Below are 24133 nucleotides of genomic sequence, written 5' to 3'. Positions count from 1 at the left end.
CACTGCCACAAAGGCGCCTTGCTTGTGTTAACCAGAGTTAGCATTGCTGCAAACTCTTTGCAAAGTATAGAATCCAAATATATTAATATGTGCATTTTCTAAAGAGTTGCCAACATCTAGGTGGGGCCTAGAATTACTGCTGATCTCCTGACTGTTTTTTAAAATTTATTAATTTATTATTTATACCCTGCCCTTTTCTGGAGATCTGTTCCTCTAAGAGTGAACTCTATGGTACATCCCTCCTCCAACTCTGTCTTCCCCAGGCTCCACCACAAAATTTCCAGGAATTTCCCAACCTGGGGTGGACACAGCAGTCCCTGGCACAGTATGCGTACAGTTGGCGAAGGAACAATGGAACAAATATGGAAGTATTTTCATGATAAGTATAGTGTTTATCATCTATTCTGCTTGAGAACCAGCATGGTGTAGTGGTTAAGAGTGGTGGTGTCTAATCTGGAGAACTGAGTTTGATTCCCTGCTCCTCCATGGCACACTTTGTCAGATGAGAGAAAAGGGTTCATTGGCTTCAGCAAGGCTGACTGTCACATAGATGTGGACATAATTGCAGCCTTAGAGGCCAATCATAACCCAGGTTATTTACTAGTAAATCCTACTGGGGCTTATCTCCAAAAATGATTCGTATTGCATCCTGATTTAGATCGTCAAGCATCTAAACCAGGGATGTTAAACATGCGGCCTGGGGGCTGGATCTGGCCCTTTGAGAGGGCTGATCAGGCCTGTGAGCCAGCTGAGGCAAAACTCATACTCCACTCTCAATCTGGCCTGACCTGGCCTGGCGAGCCTGTTACAGGTTTGCCAGATGAGTCTGTAACCCACTTCAGTGCTGATCACCTCCCCCAAGTCCAATCTGGGCTGGGTTTGCCAGTTGCAGCAGCCCCCTTCCTCCCCCAGTGCTGACCACCTCCCTCAGTACTGGTCTCTGTTGGTGAGCCCACTGTGGGCTCACCAGTGCAGGCAGCCATCCCCTCACTCCCAATCTCACCCAGCAAGCCACCCACCCAGTGCCAATCTGGGCTGACAAGCCCACAGAAGGCATACCAGCCAAGGTAGCCATACCCTCCCCAGGCCAATCTGGGCAGGCAAGCCTGCTGGGGGCTCACCAGCCAAGGCAGCCCACTTCCCCCAGACCCAGCCCAATCAAGTCATATTTATTGCGTATCTAGCCCTCATAACAAATCAGTGCAACACCTCTGGCAACATCCAGCACCATGGCCTCTCATAACTTGGAAGTCAAACTGAACACAGGACTACAGAGCAGTGGTTTTATAGTGACTATTAAGTAAAATCTTCTGTTGCCTCCTCTGACCTTTGTTTGCAGTAACTGAATATACTGTGCATTGGTGATGAGAGTCAAGGCATATACTAAAAATAATAAAGAAAATCCTAAATTGGCATTATGATTCCTACACATGATTTAAATGCTACGCCCACCCACCCTCCGAATCTCCAACTGTATTCTACACTACTAAAATGGGAATAATAGAGATTTTCTCAAAGTACTGTGGTGATGCTGAAACGATTAAAGACAGTGAAACCTAATAAAATGCTTTGCAAAATGTACATCTATAATTTGAAACCGAACAGTATGCAACAGAACAAACTAGAATTTCTAAATCCTCTGATTATGCACCAGGGAGAGTCACAGCACAAAAAGCACTGAACATTGGACAGCAACCAGTTAGCTGATATGCCAGGATCTGGGATTTGGCATTACCTGCGTACAATGACAATACCTGATAAAATTAAAACCTAGAAACACTTATATCTGTTGAGGCCAGCAGGTTTTCCCAACCTTGGATTTGACACAGGTTTTTGACACTTATTTTTTTAATATATACAGTTTTCCTCCTTCACGTTCAAGATAAGTCACAACTATTTTACTGTCAGAGGACCAGTATCTACCCATTGGCAAGTCCCAACCAAATATACCATATTAACATTCCTGATCAATACTACAGTATACTGCCAACAGGAAACAAACAGAATGACATCTGCAAAGTAAGTAAACCTTCCAAAAAATCCAGACTGATACACTGGTGCTGTAGGTAAAGAATAACAAGCCAAGGTACTGTAATTGGGGAGAGGGGGAAGACATCTGAGATACAGCTGCCAACTGGCCTTGAGGAAATGTCTAATACCATCTTTAACTGTGTCATTCAACACCATTGCAAACAATCAATAAATATGTCCAATTGTACACTTACATCTTCACAACTTCTGTGTCAGTATGTTAATTTAGAAGCAAATGCTATTTTCCAGATCTAGACATGTATTGGAGGGACTTTGTGTGATTTCCATTGGGAAACAATAAATTGTTGTGCTGCTGATAATAACTATTACTTCCCTATTTGTGGCTGACACATTCTTTGAGATACACAGCGACATAACTATGGGTTCTAGCAGCAAATTGCATCTTGTCAGATCATAAATAGTATTCAGAATTTGTTGCCAAAAGGGTTGGATAATAGGATAGGTCCAAAATGTATGCATGAAATCTGCTCGCCTGGAGGAACATCTTCAACAAGTCCTAGTAGACCTTGGCTGTATATGCGCCAACCTATTAGGCATTAAATACCAATTGTACATAGTGTTTTATGAAAAATCATTTATATTGGAAGATATTAAATTCAAGCTAACATGAGCCCATTTCCATTTCCAAGTTTCTGTTGGTATTTCTATTAAGAACATCTTATTCCAGCTTTTGATAAATGTCAGAGATGATTTTTACTCTTTAATATCAAACTGTAGAAACTGAAATGTTTCTTTTGATGACCATGACTTCTAAAGAGACCTGACTTCCACAGCTTTTCACTTTAAAATATAAATATTGAGTCCAGTCTAATACTTCTGGGAAAGCTGGGGAGGCTGGGAAAGTAAAGCTATTCTGAGATAGAAGTGGGTAAAGAAGGTGAAATATGGGACTAGCAGGAAAATGACCTGCAGATATGGTTAACATTGTAAGATATCTTCACATTTTAATTCTGCACATGGATGGAGGCAGGTTATGCATGTCACCCCATTTCCAAACTCCATGTGTTGATCGCCACGCATGTATAACTGTATGCTCCTGCTTCACTTTGTCTTCTCCAGCAGTGGGGTGTCCCTCGCTGTTACAGGTGCCCCTCCACTCAGATCTTCAGCCTGCCAGGAAAAGTAGCCTGCATTGGCATGCTGTGAGCCTCAGCAAAAGGTGAGCCAGATACCACCATGTTGGATAAGAGTTGGAATCCTTCATACTGCACAACCATTAATGAGGTAGATGATCAGTCACTAGTTTGAACGGCCCCCTCCCCCACAAATAACATTTGAGAATTATAATGGCACATTTGGCCATCAGAGATTCCATTTCCACCATGGGGTATTTCTGTTCCCAGGGGTTCAGCTTGCAGCTTGAATATAGCATTGCAAGGTCGAAAGAAGGGTACCATCATGAAAAAAAACAAACCCCTGTCTCTCATCCCCATAATGCTAAATGGGTGCAAGAAGCATCAGTTTACACCACACTGGATCTCTGTGGAGCATACAATCTGGTCTACATGCAACAGGCTAATGAAAGGAAAATTAGATTTTGCACCTGTTATACCCAATATGAGTACCTGTTCATACTCTTCAATCTCTGAAATGCACCTTCAGTATTCCAGCATTTCATGAACAACGTCTTCTGTGACCTGTTGGACCAATATGCCACCATATACTAAGATGATATCCCGATATATTCCTCAGTCCCCTAGTCCTATGTGCAACATGTTAAGGTGGTGTGATAGCAGTTGGGTCAGCATAGTCCATTTCCAAAACTAGAGAAATGTTGATTTGTTTGAAGTGGAGTTCCTGGGGCACCACATTACTGCTTAGGGGGTTAAAATGGATCCATACAAGGTGAATCTGGCTGGCACCCCAGAATGGGAAGAGTGCATAGTAATCCATGGGTTTTGTGAACTATTATTGTAATTTCACACCAATGTATGCCACCCTTGCTGCTCCATTGGCATAGCAGCTTTGACAATAAGTACCATTTCAACACAGTGTAGAGGCCCAATACCTTCTAGGCACTGAAAGCCCAGTTTATCTCTGACCATTGCTCTGACATACAGATCCCTGGTATGTTTTCATCATTGAGACCAATGTCTCCAATCTCGTGCTGGATGCCATCCAAATGCTGTAGCATGGCCTCTCCAGTTAGGTGTGTATCTATAGCTATTATTGCAGACAACTCTGAGAGAAACTATATCTTCTGAGAAAAGGCGTTGCTTGCCATAAACACAGCCTTCAAGGTGTGGTGGCATCATCTTGAGGGAACACAATATCTTACAAAAGTTGATATGGACCACTGGAATCTGAAGTATGTGCAGCCTTAGCCAACAACATATCTGCTCATCCCTGTTCTTTTCCCACTTCAATTTCCAGGTAAAATACATCTACAGTTATTGGAAACACCACACTGATGTGCTGTCCCAGAAACCAAATTAGACTTACCACACACCAGTAGAAGAATTTCTTACCACCATCCTATGCCCTGAAAGCTTTTTAGGTACCCACAAGAAAATACCTTTGGGGAATGGATTTGAAACAGTCAACAACAGGATGGCTTCACCCAAACCCACTTGAAGGCATTCTAGTATCTAATCAGGGATCCATAGTCCCCTCTTTGCAACCTGCCAGAGGCTCCTATTTTGATTGAAGCTACATACCCCATCCCCAGGCCCTCCACAATGAACTCCTATGCTTGTGCCATAATTTGAAGAGCACTTCAATCAGTGTAAGATCCTACACTTTTTCACTCAAGAGTTCTGATAGCCTCAGGTCTGAAATGATATATTCCAGTATATGGCATCCTGAGTGGGGCACCACTAGACCAAAGACTAGATTGGAAGACTTCCTCTAACCTTTGTCCACATCCCCAGGTTCAGGGAGAACCCAGTTCAAGGATTTCATTGTAGAACTTCCTGCCTTCAAAGGCTATCATACCATGCTGTTCACAGTTGAATTTCTCACCAGGATGGCTCATTTCATTCCATACTGAGGTATTTTGTCAGTGAAAGAAACAGCATGGTTGTCTATCCAGCAGGTCTTCTATCTCCATGAACATCTCGTGATGAATCAGGACCTGTAATGCAAATATGCAAGAATGTCAGTGTGGCCTGAAAATGGTGTTATCAGATGGCCATTTTTCTGCCTCGGGGTAGGTATTAACTGATTGCCTTGGGTTGATTCAGCCCACTGCTTACAGCTATAAGCAGAGCTATCTTTTATTATTCTCAGCCTCCTAAGGCAAGAGAGTATGAGCACCAGGTGTTGCTGATTATTAAACCTGGCAGGCATGACTCAGCAGGATATGTTAGCATAAAATGTGGGTGGGAGACAGCTCAGCTTCACCATAGCAGAGATAGACAGGGGGTGTTGTAGAATAAGGTCCTGGGATACAGTTGTTGCTGTAAGGAGCTCCCAGCAACAGAAGAGACATAAGATACTGCCTATGCGATTGTACTGTCTTTAGTTGCTTTCAATACAACAAACCATGTGTTTGACAATATCTTGTCTCTGAAAGCTTGTTGACCTCCCAAATTCCTGAAACAACTCCTGCCTCTGGCAGAACATTTGGCAATGAAGGTTGAATTTGGTTGGTTGTTGCTGCTGCAAGGCAGGTGATGAAAAGTCAAAGTTCAATCAGATACCTGGGTGTACTCCCATGTAGGCATGGGCTCCAGTGGCTCAGCTTCTGAACTGGATAGCCCTGCAAGTTGCTAGGACACTGAGGAAGTAGAAAGTGACAGTCCAACAGCAGCAGCAGCATCTTTCTGCCTAATGGTACTGGTGACAAAAAAGGAGAAGCCTCTGACCAAACAGGATCCCAAGGCACCTCTCAATTCTGGCAAACATTGCACAAACTCGCAACCCAAGTCCCTCTATCTTTAGTCTGCCATCTGACTGACAGACTGAACAGACCAATGTTACAAGCAAGCAATACCTCCAGTGCTGCATGAACTATCCACAAGACTGGGTACCCCTGTTTCCTCTTGTTGAATTTGTGTATAGCAATTCCTTTCGCCCTTCTATCCAGCAGATATCATGGCTACTTACAGTTATAATCCCTGTTTGTTCCCTCTGGTGATGGACCCCTCTTTCATCCTTCCAGCAAAACCAGAGATGCAGGATTACAGGCTGTCTACCAATTATCACAGGAAAAATTGGACCAGGCAAAATTAAATTCCAGAGAAACTACCAATCAAAAGCAGCAACCAGGATCCCCATTCAAGGTGGAGGGTTTACTATGGTTGTCCATCCATCAGCTTTGTAGCCACAGTCTACCCTACAATTTAGATGCACAGTTAATTGGCCCTTACCCCATCCTGGATGAAGTGAACCCTGTGGCCTACAGCTTACACCTTCCTACAAACCTATACGTTTGCCCTATATTTTACCATACCCTCCTACTCCTAGTAACACCCCCCACACACATTTTGCTCGACAGACCTCTACATCTTCCCCTAATAGTTGATAGGGAAGAAGAGTATGACTGGTCTCCCACTTCCACTTGGTTGACTCCAGTGCCTTTTGGACTGGAAAGGCTGTGGGCTGGAAGAACATTCCCAAGTATCAGCTTTAGATATTCATGCTCCTCTCCTGGGGTTCTGGTTCCACCAGAAATACCCACATAAACCAAGCATTGCTCCTCTGGGCTGGGAGGAGGGCTGAGGCAGGACAGTGCCAGTGTTGGGCCTGGAGAGTTCTTTTCAGAAGACACGGAGGTTGTGGCAGCAAATACTACAGAGACCAAGATCTTGGAAGAATGCATAGTTTCTGGGCTCTCGATTATCCAGGATTCATACATCACCAGCCAAGACAATGAACCAGAAAAACCAAAGGACTTATGAACAGGAGCTGAACATGGATGCTAGAAATGAAGCATCTCTATCCATCCTACTTAGAATAGATTAGAAATCTTTGCCCGATTCTGTCCAGTATGGAATTCCTTACATTAAAGGAAGCATATTAATTTTACAAAGATAAAAAAGTTCCGTGTAGAGGGGTATGTAGGGAAAATGTAGCCCAGTGCAAAATCTGAGTTTTCGACCCACCTACTACACCCCCGCCCATATGGGCGGTCACCCTCCCCCACCAAAACCAAACAACTTTTTTTGCACCAGGTTATCTGGTCCCGGGGGAAGGTCACAGCAAATCTCTGGTAGCTGTAAAAAAAAAAGTCAAGTCCAATAGTACCTTAAGGCCAACCATAACTAATGAAGTGAAGTGTGGTTCATGAAAGTTTCATACCCTGAAAAATGTGACTGGTCTTGAGAGTGCTGCTGGATTCAAATTTGGTCCTGGTGAAACCTGCATGCTGATTGACAGGGCGTTTAGCATTCAACAAAAGGAAGGGAACTCCACATATGCTCAGGAGCACCATCCTCTCCCAATGCAGATGTGCCTGGCCTTAGCACCACCCATTCCCTAGCATTGAATCAGGGGTGGTGGTGGTGCAGAGCAGAACCAGGAGCTGGAGGTGGGGGGAGAAATCTGGATTCCATTTCCCAATCCAGATTTCCTCGTGGCCATTTATAGGGGGCACCAGCCTTAGTGTTGGTGTTGGAGGATGCATTTGCTGCAAGCCAAGGTGTGTGTGGGGAGAATGTATAGCGCAGTCTGGCTCAAGCAACTCCAGGACGGGAGGGAGAGCGGGAGGAGGGTGGCTTTGCCTGTCCTTCCTCCCCCCTTTCCTCCTCCCCCCCCCCACTCTTCTTTTCCAGGAGGGGATCCAACATCCCGCTCTCCTTCCAACCAATGACATCACTGACACCCCCAAAAAAGCCTCTCCAAGCATCCAGCACCAGTGGGCCCCAGAGCCTTGGGCTCCATTGCCAGTGGAAAAGCAGAGGTGGAAGGAGGAGGCAGCTCCCGGCAGGTGAGTGCACTGCAAGGCTTGCAAAGAAAGATCTGGGGTTCCCCTTCTCTGGTGCAAGAGGGGACACCTGCCCACCCCATTTTTCTGCACCCCTCACAGCACCCCTCCTGGTCCTCCTCCAGGCAGGGTCCCCCCCTTTGGTCACCAGAAGGAGGAAAGGTGTAGGGGCAATTTTCCAGGGGCCCCATGTGACTAAATGGCCTCCACCTAGGGACATTTGACCCCATATGTCCCCCTGGGTGGCACGTCCCTGGCTCTATGTGTAACTTCGGCCTTTTCTGCACAAGAAACTTATAAAGCTTTCAGGCTGAAAATAAAACATTTCCTCCATGGAGTTCCACATGGTTTTCCTCCCCTTGGTTCTGAAAATGTTTTTAAGCAGCCTTTTTTCCTGTTGTTTTTGAAAACTGTTTTACAACTATTCTTTCTGCTGAAATGTTTCAGAGCTGGCATACCTCCCAATGTGGTCATATTTAAAACATATTATTTTTCTGCTGCCATTTTCCATGCCTCTGTGTTGTTGCCCAACTTCCCCCTTGGCGTCATTTTTACATCCCACCATCTCTTTTCCCTCACACCTCATGTTTTTTTTTCCTGTTTTGGTTGAATCAACAAAGCATCAATTAAATAGAGCTACAGAAAATCAAAACAATGAATCAATTAAGCATTGTTTCAACAAATAAGCATTTTAAAGAAACCCAGATGATACTCTGTTGCAAGTATGTGTCCTTGAACACTGCTATTCTGAACAGTAAAAATCCCAACAATGGAGACCATGAAACAACCCATTGGTGAAAGCTCCTATTTGCCAGGGATCCCATGGACATCCCCAGAGTCCCTGAGATTGACAGCCCAAGTGAGGCTTCATTTCAGTGGCAGAGTGCCTGGTTGACTGCTTGGGACCCCCTCCTGTAACCACAAGGCTTGTGACAGTCAAAAGCCATTATAAAATTGTGCAGGATGTTGACTAAGTCCATCTGTAGGTGTCTGGCCCTGGTAACAGCTGTATGTACTTAGCTTCATAAATAGCCCCAGTCCAGCCTGTGTGACTGTATGATCAACAGCTCCAGCAGAGCTTGTTATTTATCACCTTGACTCATGCCTGCCTGCCTAGCCTCTAGTCTGCCCAGTGTCTTGACCAGCTCAAAGAGCAAACTGGACAGGCAATGAGATGCAGCAGTGGTTTTAATCCCGTAATAAATACAAGTTAAAATTCTGCCTATGTCTTCTTTATGTCTTCTTTACTGCATACAAAAGAAGCAGGAAAAAAAGGAGCTAAAAAGCCAGGTCATCAAATGCACCAAATCATGTTGCTTTATCTAGAATAGACATTATTCAGAAGAAACATGAACGGGTAGAAACATTAATAAGTATCTAGATCACAAGATGTCATAGTCCCACTGTACACCACAATGGTTGGGCCACACTTGGAGTACTGTGTGCAGTTTTGGAGGTCTCGCTTCAAAAAGGATGTGGACAGAGTAGAGTGAATGCAAAATGGTCCCAGGGGGATGATCAGGGGTGTGGAGACCAAACCCTATGAGGAAAGGCTGAGGGACTTGGGAATGTTGTAACCTGGAAAAAAGGAGATTGAGGAATGACATGTTTGCTTTTTTAAGTATTTGAAGGGCTGCCACTTAGAGGAGGGCATGGGGATGTTCCTGTTGGCTGCAGAAGATAGGATTCACAATAATGGGTTTAAACTGCACTCAAAAAGGTACTGGCTGGATTTTAGGGGGGAAAATTTACAGGAAGAGTTGTTTAGGAGTAGAATCAGCTTCCAAGGGATGTGGTGAACTCACTGGTAATCTTCAAGCAGCGGCTGAATGAACACTGGACAGAAATACTTTAGGTTGATCCTGCATTGAGCAGGAGGTTGGACTAAATGGCCCATATGACCTCTTCCAACTCTGTGATTCTAATTCCCTGATCAAATGGCATTGAATTTACTGCCTTGTATAAGAAAAGTTGCAGACTGATTGATCACATTGAAACACATTTAGTTGAAACCCAGTTAGGTATAGATAGCTTGCTATAAACATGTTTAACAAGGCAGGCTATAGTAATGTGTTTTTCCTTCCCCCAGACCCACTGTGGAAAGTATAGGTTGAAATATATGATTCACTCTCAATCAGGATTTTTAACCAGCTTCAAAACTTTATGACCAGTCTGGTTGGCATTAGCCATGGTTAATACCAGTACAAGCACACCAAGTAACCCTAGTTAAGGATAGATAGGGGAGGGGAAGGAGATTTTTGTGCATGACAGAGGGAGTGTTTGGAAGAAATGTGAGATCCTATGTCCTAGTCTTGTAACTAGGCCAAAGGATGGGCTTTGCTAATCTATGCCAACCTTTGTCCTGAAATGACGGAGCCCTATGCACCTAGCACTAGATGTTTGGCAGTAGAGCAGGAGTTGGATTCACTGCCAAACTATCCAGCTGTAGAAGTTGGCCTGCTCATTTCCCTGCACAAGGTAGTGTCTCCTTGGCTTGTCAGTGGAAGTATGATGTAGAAGTCCATCGTCCCGCATGCGGCTGATTCCTTTGTTCCATGCCTTATCCCCCCACTGCCAGCATTGTCCAGCTCTCCTTCTGTCAGTGCCATGCCAACTCCAACAAGCTGTTCCACTCAGTCTGGCAATAGTGGGTGCCAACAGATGGAAAAGAACCAAATAGCAACGATCCCATCCTCCTCCTGGCAGCTGAGCCGTTTTCCCCAGTAAGGTAAAACTATTAATCTTCGGTTCATAATTTTTAAAACAGAAGCGTTATCAGTGGAGAGAATGTCAAGTAGGAGAACACCGAGTCAGACGAACAATTGTCAAACTAAGGAACATCAACATGATGAAAAAGGATTTTATTCTTAGCACTACAACGTAATTCCTCTGGACTCAGTTATAGCAGTTCCTTAGTTTGACAAAATCCTGTTTTCACACATTAGATGGGAGACAGACAGCCCAGCTGTAACAAGCAGTTTCAACAGGATTTGGGTTGCCAGCACAGGGCTGGCACAAGGCTAGCAACCGGGGGGGGGAAAGGCAACTGAATTAACTCTCTCTCTCTCTCCATGTACATACACACACATCCCCATTCCTTGCTAAATAGATTGCTGGGAGGATTGTATTGTTTTTAAAGGTTTGGCATGCTCAACACTGGCTGCTCCCTACTCGCTCACTTATATTGGACATTGACTGTGTGAGGAATACTAATCTCAATAGTCTTGATTCCTGTGTCAGTCACTGGAGTATTGTCCAGCAGTGCTAATAAGGAGGAAATAGCTGCTTTTTATTTGCATATATATTGATCTTTTTAAAAAGCAGGTATAATTGAAATGGCTTATTTTCTAACTTTTTTTTAAAAAAAATACAAAACTCAATTTCAATATCATTCCAGTCAGTGTGATTTTAAAACTTACCAGGGGTTAACCTTTGAAACTTAGTAGAGCTCTGCTCCTTCTCTGAATAATCAGTTTGTTTTCAAGCTGCCACATTTGCCACATTTATGATGGTATCAGTCTAAACCCAGATTGCCTAATCCAAGGCCTTTGGTGCTGCTACCCCATTGCTTTCATAAACCTGTTACCATTTTGTGTGTATGTGTGGGGGGGGGGGGGCTACCTCCACACTGAGAGAATAAATATTCCCTTCCTCATGAGTAGTAAATCTTGCTGCTTTTTGTCTCTATGAGGCAGTAGATGGAGTTTAGCAACACCAGTGAAACAACAAAGCAAAGATGCTAAGGCAAGATCCCTACAGATCAGAGACTCTCTTCCTGGCATGAAAACTCCTTCCTAACAGCTTGTGCCGGCTGCATTGGATGGAGCAGGCAGGCCTTGTGGGAGCAGTTCTTATTTCCCTGTAAATCTCACGTAGATTGGTGGTGGATATTGGCTTTGGCAGAGGTGCCTGAATGACGCACCAGTGCCTCACAATAGACACAGCATGTGCAAATGAGAGGCAGTAGGAGCAAGAAGGGGGCCCATGAATATTCATAGGAGAGAGTTCCCTGATCAAAAGGCATAATTCTGTTTTCTTTTATAATATATCTGCTTAATACAGACTTAATGAACAAATGAATAATAAATTAGTCCAATTTTGTTATCTTTCTTTTTGGGAAGTAGAGGCTCAAAGGGTGTGTGTGCATGGATTTGATTGATAGCTAAGGCTTGCTGGTTAATCTGTTATCCAATTGTTTATTAAATATGAAACAAATGATGGTACAAATCATTTTAATCTTGTTGTGGCAGCACATACTGTTGGCGGTAATAAAGCAAGGGAAGGTGGAATCCTGTATGGTGACTTTCTATGACTTTTTATTTCCCCTAGAAAGACTGAAAGGGGTAAGGCCCCGATTCAAGAAAAAAGGGGGACTTCTTTCAAATATAATTTGGAAAAAATCTGAGGCCGTTTCCGCACGGCCCAAAAACGACGGCCTGGGGGCGGTAAAAACGCCGCCCCCAGGCCGCCGTTCGCACAGGCGGCGCTGCTGCAACGCAGCAGCGCTGACCTGACTGGCGCTCGGGCGGGCATCAGGTTTCGCTTAAACAAACAACCCCTTTAAAGGGTTGTTTTGTTGGGGTAAGACGCTTGCCCCTCTCCGCTTCCACTCACGACAAGTTCCCGTCAGCCGCCTGCTGGAGTTGTGGAAGTCTCCGCTCACACCTCTGTCCCTCCGACCTCCAGGTAGTCGGAGGGGCAGCGTGGCATGGGCTTCCACAGCCAGCAGGCTTACCCACGGAGACTATTGTGAGTGCGGGCGGAGGCGTTGGAAGAGTAGCGGTTCACGCGGAGTCACTTCCGCAAGTGGGCCTTCGTTATCTTGACCTGCTCGCACGCCACGGCGGCGCCTGGTTAGCCCACGCCGGCAGAACTCTTGGCGGGCGTATGCATGTGGGCGGCCGTGCATGAAACGCCTTCCAATATTAATCAAAACTTTTTTTAAAAAGTACTGTGTATTAACAGACTAATGGGATACTTAATGTCATACAGTGTTTGTCACCTGTTTAACAGTAATAGATCACTGCAGCAGAGTTAAATACCTTGGGGTAACATTCTTAGAAAATCTTTCTTGGAAGACTCATATGGACGTAACAAAGTCCCCAGTAGTAAGATCTACTGAAGGTATCCTTGAGTTCTATCACTCACAAGTGGCTTCTTGATTGTTCCTATCTTGAAACTGCTCTAAAGTCATTATACAACTCCTATATGTGGCCAAGATCTGGGGTTGGGACTAGAAGATAGTATCAAATCTGGAGATAATACAAAATTCCTTTTAAAGAAGAATTTTGATCTTGTGTCTGTTGTAGGTTTTCCAAGCTGTGTGGCCATGGTCTGGTAGCTTTTGCTCCTAATTTTTCACCTGTATCGACGGCTGGCATCTTTAGAGGCATCTCAGGGTAAGATGTGTTTCTCTCCATGGCACAGTATGGAGCGACTGTATGGTGGGGTATATACTTTGTCTACCTCACAGGTGGAGGAATGATGCATATTTACATGTGTCCAGGTGAAGTTCATTTGCAGTTGCAGAAAAATACAACAAATGCTATGGTCAGCAAAGGACAAGAGAGACCCTCTTACCTCTGCAAAAGTTTATTGGATACTATGCAGCTGTGGACAAGTATACACAGGAACTACAAAACACAGCATTCTGTCAATAATTAAAGAACATGAAAGCAGTGGTGTAGCTATAATGGGAAGGGGTGGGGCACACACCATTGGGGTCATGTGGAGGGCAAAAATTACCCCTACACCCCTCCCCTTTCCCCCCTCGCCCCACCACACCACACCCTGCCCCACCAGTCAGGCCCCAGCAGCCGAAGCAAGCTATTTTTCAGCCAGCTATCAGCTAAAATAAAATGGGGGCAGGGCTCCATGGGGGGCACCCCCACACCTCTCCCCCTTCCCCCCTCGCCCCACCCTGCCTCACCAGCCAGGACCCGGCAGCCAGAGCAGGCTATTATTTCAGCTAGCTGACGCCTGAAATAAAGTAAGTGGGCAGGGGTGGGACTCCACAGGGGTGGGGATCCATGGGGGAGGTGCCCCCACACCCCACACCCCTCCCCCTTCCCCCCTCCCCCTGTTCCACCAGCCAGGCCCCGGCAGCTGGAGCAGGCTGTTTTTTCAGCTGGCTGCCGGTTGAAATAAAGTAAGAGGGCTGGGGTAGGGGGGCTCTGCAGGGGGGCAGGGCCCAGGCACCATTTTGCCCAGGTGCCATTCCCCCCCTACGCCCCTACATGAAAGCCACTGCTGATTAATCCAGCCTAAGAAATCAGCAGTAGCTGAACAATGCTCTAAACCAAGCCGGACATAGGATCTTATTTGAAGACACACAAACATTCTTGACACCTGTGACAACTATTATGTCAGGCTACACAAGGAAACCACTGTGTCAGGATGGCAGCTATGGGGGTTGGGCTGCCTGGGGAACTGTGACTTTCCACGATGCACTGCTTTTGCTACTCTGCCTTCTTCCACAGCTGGCTTATCAAGTAACCTTGAATGTCTGGAGATGTTGCGGGGAACTGTTCTGCTGAGGTTTTCACATGTGGGGGGGAATGAAAAGTGCAATCTATAATAGCACTGGTCTGAGAGCTTGAGCTTCAGAACAGTCTTCTGTTGCTTTCCTGTCACTTGCAATAAAATCTGAAACTTTTGAAGTTTGCCTGGTTCATTGTCAATACAGCGGAGTCCTGACACACTAAAATCCACAAACACCAAGACAGCTTCAACAAAAAGGAAAAGAGTCTGAAAATCAATAAAACCTGGCTACTGGTACTAAAAACCACAAAACCCCAAAACCAGAGACATTCAAATACAACTTGACATGAACTCCACCTAGACACATGCTAATGTTAATACATCTGCACATGAACTCCGCCTGGACACATGTAAATACACCTCATTGCCCCACCTGCAAAGCAGACAAAACATATTCCTTACCACACAATAACTCCACACTGTGCCATGGAGAGAAACACATCTTACCATGGCATGCCTCTGAAGATGCCAGCCATAGATGAGGACAAAACGTTACAAGCAAAAACTACTAGACCATGGCCCTACAACCTGGAAAATCCATGACAGCTAGTTGATTCCAGCCATGAAAGCCTTTGACAATACCATTTAATCTTGCCTCAGGGCATTCCAGCTGCCCTGCTGTAACAGAAACTGACTTGACTTCCATTAGGTCCTGTGCTGACGTTGCCTTAATTAATTACCAGGGAAAGTTGAAGAACTCCCCCTCTATACTCCATTCCACATAGAGAACTAAGTAGAATTCAGAATTCATCTGCCTCTTCTTCCTGGATCTTTTTTCTAGTGGAATGCTTCGTGGGGTCCTAGTGCTTGTCTAGTTCTACCTGCCCCCCTCTGTTCAAATGGGAAAAAAGTTAAAATAAAGACAAAATGCCCTTTCCATTTAGGAGGGTTGGGCCAGGAAGAGGCACACAAAGCAACGTTTTAGTTTTCCCACAGAACTCAATTAATGGGAGCCTTTTCATCAAGAGGTGATGCTCATCCCATTGTCTTAACCAGGCAGGAGGAAGGTTGGGAGCTGCCAAGCCTAGCTACCTTCTTCCTTCTGCTCACGGCAGCTGCAGGAGCAACAGCAACTACTGTCGGCATCCCATGCCTCAGCTCCCATGCCGTGCCACTTCCCCGCATCCCTGCTCCCAGTAGCAGCAGCAGCCTCTGAGACCATTACTCAAAACCAATGCTGGCAGCTCAGACCAGACATTGCATGGGGCAGGGGAGGAAGGTTCCTGTGCTCAGCTTCAGTGTGGTGTCCCATTTACCCGCTTGACGTGGAGCAGAAGTTGAGGTGAGTCACATAGCCCTCCGGAGGGTGGTCATTCAGAGCCTCCACCACCCAGTGCCATCCTCAGTCACTTCTGGCCAAGTACACATGACACGTTCCTCCCCTCTTTGGCTAGTCACAATGGTTCACCCCACTGGGTGGGAGGGAGAGAATCCACATTGCCACTACAGCCTGGAAACAAGGAGACCCACTGTCTGTGCACCATAGCTTCTTTGCCTTGTAGATGGACCAACTAGATATGCCTGTTAACCTTGAGGTTTCTTCAACAAATTCCTCGTTGGTAAGGGTTAGATGCTCATCCCTAATGCATGAATACATGTTCAGGGCTATTTGCTGAGTCTGGCTTCAGATTATCTGTGATTTAATTTGAAGTAGCAGCGAGATTTCTTTGTGGAGTTTGAAAAGAGTGTTAATAACTATTTGCATTTTATGCTTTTATTGACCATCTTTTATTGGTTGATTCCTCATAGTATAAATATAGCATCTTTAGGATGTTATAAAAATTATTTGGGGGAAGAATTTCACACAGCTCTCTTCCCCAAAACAAGTTCAGCCCATAATTTTCCTCTCAACCCAGGTTTTAAAAAATCGCTAAGCTAGCGATCTTTTCCCCTAATCCATGAAAATTTGTCCTGCCTGCTGAGCAAACACAAACAGGTAGGGAACAATGTATTACCGAAGGCTTTCACGGGTGGATTCAACTGGTTGTGGTGGGCTTTCCGGGCTGTGTGGCCGTAGTCTGGTGGATCTTGTTCCTAACATTTTGCCAGCGTCTGTGGCTGGCATCTTCAGAGGTGTATCACAGTGTGTAACAGACTTCCCACTGTGATACACCTCTGAAGATGCCAGCCACAGATGCAGGCGAAACATTAGGAACAAGATCCACCAGACCACGGTCCCAGAAACCAGAAAACCCACCACAACCAGGAAGGAAACACTTTATTTCTCCCATGCAAACCTCTAACTTTCATTTCTGCCACTTGTACCTGCCATTTTGTGTGCTGCAGCAGATTCTCCATGAAGATTCGCCATGGAGATTTCCTCTGCATGCAGCTCATCCATTTGCTTTTTCTCATAAAAAGTTGATGAACAAAGTTTGTTTTGCCTAGTGATCCTGTGCATGTGTTGTTTTATCTTTTTGTTGTTGTTTTGAGGGGGACTTCTGCAAAGCTACAGCAACAGAAATATGCACATACTGCAGCCTTTCTAATCATGTTGTCATAGCTTCACAGACATCCCTCTCAAAACAAAAAAAGGGGGAAAGTCACATGCACGAGATTGCTAGGCAAAACAAACTTTATTCATCTACTTTTTACAGTGAAATAGCAAATGGATGCAAGCAGCAGAGGAAGCCTCCATGGGAATCTTCATGGAGAATCTTCTGCAGCACACAAAATGGTAGGGGTCACTGTGAAATTAACAAGAACTCTGTGCTGCAGGTGGGAAAAAAGATCAATTTTGACTAGCAACGCTTGTGTTTTCCTATGCTGTGGGAACACAAAATGCCAAAACACAGATCTTTTTAGAACTTCCTAAAGACATTATATTTATGCAGTGCAGAACCCACCATTGAGATCTGACTGTACCACAATACTGTCCTTGGGGCTTATGGAATAAGACACGGAATAGAACAGGTTTGTTCTATTCCGTGTCTTATTCCATAAGCCCCAAGGACAGCAGTGGAATTTTTTCCCAGGTTGGAACAGAGTATAGTAATCTTTTCAGGCAGTGCTTTATCCGGTTCCAGAAAGACACCTCTTGCCATTACCCAATACCTGTTGATGCCCAGGGTTTTCCTCTGGATGGGTTTAAAACTCAGGATCAGATATATAATATTGATGCCACCTTAGATAGGAATGTCATTATTAGTTCTAGATTTTCCCCATAGTTTAAACTGCTAAAATGGGATAACACCAAAGTTTCTTATTTGTCCAGCATCCCCTTCCATAAACTCAAAAAAGCCTTTACAGCCCTCAGATTTCAAATAATTACAACCACCATGTTAATGGACCATTATCAGAATCCACCTGTTGCTGGAGTATGTATCTGTGAAGCCCTGGAATTAGAGAACTTTCCTCATTAAATCCAGTCCTGTGACCCTTACTCAGTTCCCAGGGCCAGGTTTCTTACAGCAATTCTAGTTAGGCTAGCCTTACATTCAGTGCCAGATAAAATTATTTATCTTTTATCCAGTGAGCATCATTATGTCACCTATATGATGTCACTGCATGCACTGGCAACCAAGAAGATTCATGCTAAATTCTTGCCCTGATGTTTATCATGCTGCAATCTATGTGATGCCTTGGTTCCAACCATTTTAATATTGTTTTTAATTCTGTGGAGTGTTCTTCTATTGTTACATTTATTATTGCCTGAGCAGTTATGTTTGTTATATTGTCATGGCCTTTGATCTTGCACTATACACTTTACCTACCTATTTAACAGTTATGCTCAACAAACAATGGAGAAGGCCAAGGCTGGCTCCAAGGTTTTGCTGGCCTCAAAATGAGGCCTGTCGTGGTCTTCCCTCATGTGCACTCACAGACATGGAGGCTGGCTGAGCTAGCAGGCTGGTTGGGGCTCTCTCCTCTTCTCATGCTGGCGGCAGCAGCTGCTCTTTCTCCTCCTCTTCAGTGCTGCCATGCCCTCCTCCCACTCATCTCTGTTAATGGCAGGGAGATGTCTAGAACTGCTGCTGCCATGTATTTGCTCAACCACTCTATTTCTTTCTTGGTGGGATTGATGGGGGAGGCAACACCTGCACCAGCAAAAGAAGAGAGGGCTAACAAGCAAGTGAATGAATGGTGGTGGCAGCGGTACCTCTTCACCACTGCTGGATTGGGTGCAAAGAAGAAGTGGAGATTAATTTAGGGGAAAGCACAGGAGAGGGAGGTGGTAACAGTTATGGACAATAAGGAAAAACAAATTCTGGTATCATTTAGTGGCAGGGCTGCTGCAAGGGGACAAGATTCCTGGGCCCTAGTCACAGTGGAGGCCTAAAGAGCTCAGTCAGTCATATGATGTTTTTCATGTGATTATTTGGTTGGGTCTTGATGGTGTGATCGTGACTCAGCAAGCATCTTTGGGTGGGTGTGTGGGGGGGTCACTGGTGTTTTTCAAAAGTCCTGTCCAGCAGCAATTTTAGAGGGTCTGTGGTATGGATGCCAGATAATAGTGACCCCTGACACTGAGCATGGCAAATAATAAATTTTGCTGTAGTGTAATTATCTGAGAGAGCAAGTGTGGTGTAGTGGCTAGCAAATCAGAACAGGAGTAGAGAAATTGTCCCTGTTGAACTCCACCTGTTGGGTAATCCTGGGTAACTCACTCTCCCTCAACCTATGCTGACTCATAAGGTTGTTGTGAGGATAAAATGGAGGTAAGAAGACCCATGTATGCCATGAGCACTTTGAAGTAAGGGCGGGATACAAATTAGAAAGATCACTTTTGTGTGGAAACATATTCTCCATTCATTTTAACTTTAGGCACTACTTAATGGGCCATTAAAATAAAATAAATACAGCGTGGGGATTACAAAACAATCTAGACAGGTCAAAAACAAGTCATGTAGCTATCCCATACTGCTCTTTGTTTGGATCTTCTTTAAACTTCTGTAAAGTTCCGTACACAGCAACTATTTCCTTATTGAATGACTGAAGAACAAGAACCATGATCCCAGGTGTGAGAAAATTTAAATACAAATAGTTTGCCCAGCATGAGCTGCCTGTCTGAACCATGGTTGATTTGGGGTGTGGAATTAACAGAGCAGGGAGCAGAATGTTTATTTTCATGTGCATTTCCAGGAATTTTCTTTGTAAGAACAGAGAAAAGAGAAACTGTGATAAAAATACAAGAAATGTTACTCAGTCCATCTGCCAGGTATGGCAAATAGTTTTCCCCTGTTAGTAGTAATATAATCAAACACAAATGAGAAAGCTTCAGAAAACAAGAGACATTCCCCTCAGACCAAATCTCCCCCTCATTCCACTCAGGCACCATGAATATCTCTCCAGCAGTTATCCATGAATCCAAAATGCTTAAATATATAATAGTTACTCCTCATCATTATCTTCTACATATACTCTTCTACAAACATATTGCAACAAACTGTGATTCTCACACAGAAAACAACAGATCTTTTATTTTATGTGCATTTTTACCTTTTAAAATTGAATTGAGCTTATTTGTAACCAGAAGGTCTGCCTGTATGTGTGCCTACGCTATGTGTAGAAGCATAATCTCCTTTTCACATGAATGAGGTCTACCATGTGCAATGTTTGCATGTCAGCATAACTGCCACAAAAGATAGGGCTTTACATGTGGATCTTCTAAATATTACATTCCCTGCATATAATATTGGTGCAAGAAATCACATTTGCATAGTCCTGTTGGTGGAATGACTCATGCCTAAATTGTACTTGAGTAGAAATAGTGTTGGGTCCTCAAAATGTGATCCAGCCCAGGGTTTCTGTCCTTTGTAACCGAGTATGGCTTTCTGTTACTGCCTAAATACTTGGCAAAGGTGAATGAAAGCTGTTAGCATTCATTCACTGAACTCCTCTGTAAAACGGCTGGTGGGCTCAGTCATGTTCCAAGACAGCAGATGTCCATCCAAAGGCAACACTGTTCACAACCAGCAACCGTGGCAACAGGATCAGCTGACTTAAATGAAAATGGAGCTTGACCTGCTCTCTAGCCCTTAAAGTGTATTCTCTATGGAATTTTCATTCATCTCCTCCATGGGAGTGGGGGAAGGAGGTGTGTGATGAAATTTTCCTTCATGTTTGTAAAGGTCTCTGCAGTGAACTGGTGGAAACTGGAAGAGTGCACCTTGGTCATTTTATTCTTCTTCAAGATTAAAGTCGTACTCCATGGCAAAAAGGCAAGAAAACTGCTAAAAATGTTTTTTCAATTTTGTGTGTGCAATCCAGGCTTTATTATTCTACTGTTTTAAATTTTTTTGCAGGCATCATCTACATATCTTGTGGGCAATAGAAATAAAATCTTGCAAGGTTTTGCGATAGTTGCTCAAGCAGAACTAAGTACAAAGAGAATTTGAGACCATACTGAATCCCTTTCTTGAATCTCCAACATCAGTTGTTTTGGTTTCAGATTTTCTGTGCTCCAGACCATAGCTTATGATTCTCTTCTCTTCAGCACATGCAATGTATGGTTTTCCTACCTCCCTTTATTTCCCCCTCAAACTCTCAATTTGTACCCCAATTAGGCAACAACCAGGGGCAGAATTTCTAGGATTGCCTTACTGTACTGAAACATTGATTTATGCTTTTTGTTTTCCTTGTATTTAGTTTTTCTAGCATTGTATCTTGTTAGGGGAATAAAGTTATGTGGTTCATTCTCTCTCTCTTGCTGTCATATCTTTCTAATGGTATGGTTCTAGAAAGCCATCCATGAAGACAATAGATTGAAACAAATCTAAATAATTACACTGAAATATGCATCAGGTTCTACACATATAGAAATGCTCAACACAAGACAGGGTTGAAACACGAACCAGCAATGTGCCTTGTGACATTCAGGTTATCATTTCTGTGGAATCTGCCTGGCTCTATTTCAGCCACATTAACTTCATTTAAATTGTCCACGATGTACCAGCCAGCTTTACTGAAATCCATGGTAATGCTGCATGAGGGATGATCCAGGGCAACTATCCATGCGTTTATCTTTTCCAACTTTTGCTTGCTTACACAAAGGGGAGAGCCTTTGAGCTCATACAGCACCCTAGTGGGCTATATTAGCCATACCAATACTACTGAGCATTCCCATTCCATCCTTGCCTCCCAGAGCTTCCAGCTGTGGAGACTGATGATCTAAACACACCTCCCCTTAGTGCTGGTGCACAATTTACTGAACCAACAAGCGAACTCCAATTCCATGCCTCATTAAAAACTTTTGGTTCATTTAACACCCCACCTGCTGAGGTGAAGTGGCATGCAAAGGTGTTGGGGTTCATACTGATGAAGGGAGGCCTTTCTTGGCATGTGGTGCTGAGATATTTTTCACCTCATTGAGCATTAGGAATTTACACCCATGTTTGGTCCAATATAGGGTAAGAGGTCTTCAGCAACTAAATTGTGGAGGAGGGGTATCTGATCCAAATTCCACTGTTCCTTGACCTGTGCAAAAGTTAATGTTATTAAATACAAACCCAAGTACTTGGAGATTATGGCAAGTAAGTTGATTTGCAAACTGGTCACTGAAGCTGTATCAAAGTCAATGCAGGTCCCATATAACTAGGAAAAGTTGTGCTTATGAAGGACAGTTGGTAAATTGAACTCAATATTAATAGCTCTAGATGAGAACATGGGGCACTGCACAGGTATTAAACAATTTTTTTAAAGAGTGCACCTAAATGTAATGAATTAGTCAAAAAGGCATCATACATCGAAACAGGACCAGGACTGATCAGCTTGCAAGCATTATTTTGCTGCTTTGCATAGTCTGGAAGGACCCTAAGCAGAAAATCTTTTGTTCATGTATCACAGGTTCAGTGGCAGTGACAAGAAAGAATCATCACCTGCCACAAAAGCAGATGTTCTGGGATGGGAGAGGGAGATCAATAGTCTAAATCAGTTTGCTGTTTAGCATGGTGACTGATATGCCAATACAATGCAATGTTTATGTGAGAAACACAAGCAGGGCTCCATCAGAATGATCTATGAGATTATCTGACTTAGTTTTCTTTCTAAACTGGCTTTACATGTTCACCTTCTCCACTTAATGCACAGCCTTACTTAGCCATGCTTTTATTACCATTTCCTCTTTTATTGGCCTTCTAAGTACATCACTGTCTTGTCTATTTGGTTCTTTGCTTCATCAATAGTCATCTATTACCTGGATGTAGTCAAAAGGCAAATAATTGTATTTTCTGATATGGTCATTCTAAGTAGCCCACATTCACACTCACCCAGTAAAGTAGTTACGCCCTGCTCATCCCTCATTGTGTTTATCAGTACAGTATGGTGTTAAGGGTAGAGTTTTAAATTTGAGCCAACAATACCGAGATTCAAATCTGTCCTCAAACATGATACTCATTTACAGGTTGTTCCAAAGCCTCCTAATGCTGGTGAGCTGTTGCAAAGGAATGCTAAAGAAGACTCCAAAGCACTGAGACCCTAACACCTGCCTACCTAGTTCTGTCCCCAAGGCCCTAAGACCCAAATGGTGCATTCTAAGAACAAAGATGGTCCAGGAAACAGAGAATGAATTCTCAAATCTCCTGTTATGGTATAGAGACCATAGCAATACCATCAATACCCACCAATCAAAGAGCGACATACTGATGTACCCCCGACACACACACCATCTGCCAGATATGGCACATCAAAACCAGATAGGGGCTTAACTAACCAACACTCTGTGATACAACACACTTCCCTGACATCACCCTGTCCACACAAAAGGAACACAGGTAACCCAACCCAACCCAACCCCAGCCCCCCCCCCCCCCGGCTGAACTTTTGTAGTATGGTGAACTGTGCCTAACATAGTCCTTGGTGATTTACGAAGCAGGAACTGTGCCTAACATAGTTCACATATGGTGATTTGAAGCTGTTTTTGCAAAGGTATCCTTCTGACAGGTAGACACATAGGGACGGAATTAGACCACTCCGTCCTTATCACTCAACCCTTCCGTAACTCGCTTGGCAAAGGAAAAACAGCATCTCCTGTGCAGTGGTTTCATTCCAGACATGGAGGAAGGAATAATGTAGTTGTACAAAGCTGTTTGTAAGACAATAGGCCAGAAAGACACTATAACATCAAAAAGAGAGAACACCACTGCACAAAAAGCTTTCCTGTTTTGTCAACTCCTCAGAGTGACACCAGCATGGCTTCAGTAGAGCTTTACATTGACCTGTCCCTCTACAATGCCAGCATAGCTGTTTAGTTTATATTTTAATCAGTTTCCAGAACCAGTTTAGGACTGTGTACTGCATGACCTTAAGTTTGTCTCTATCTTTCTGCTTAACCTGTGTCACAAAATTGTTGTGATGATTACACACAAAATATGCATGTAACTTGGAGAAATATACATGGAGATCTGAACTGTTCAGAGAAAAGACAGGATACAAATAAAATAAATGGTAACATTTTCTCACTGTCTTCTAGAAAAAACAATGATTTTTTTCTTCCTTGAAGAGTCCACAGTGTGATTGCTAATCTTTGGAACAAATTCTGATATGGCATCTTTTAATGGCAAGATCCTGTCAAAATGAGATTCACCTCAGCGATATGTCTTCAGAATGTTCCCAGCATAGCCCTTGACATTTTGGAACCCAATATTAAACCCAGCCACTACAGAAAGACACTGTTAAGTGGCTGATGTCATTATTTCCAGTATATGTCTGAAATTATGTGCCCACTGCATGGACTGA

This window comes from Sphaerodactylus townsendi, linkage group LG03 (assembly GCF_021028975.2).
Source record: "Sphaerodactylus townsendi isolate TG3544 linkage group LG03, MPM_Stown_v2.3, whole genome shotgun sequence".
Taxonomy (NCBI): domain Eukaryota; kingdom Metazoa; phylum Chordata; class Lepidosauria; order Squamata; family Sphaerodactylidae; genus Sphaerodactylus; species Sphaerodactylus townsendi.
The sequence above is the reverse complement of the archived record's forward strand: the minus strand, read 5'-3'. Positions refer to the sequence as shown.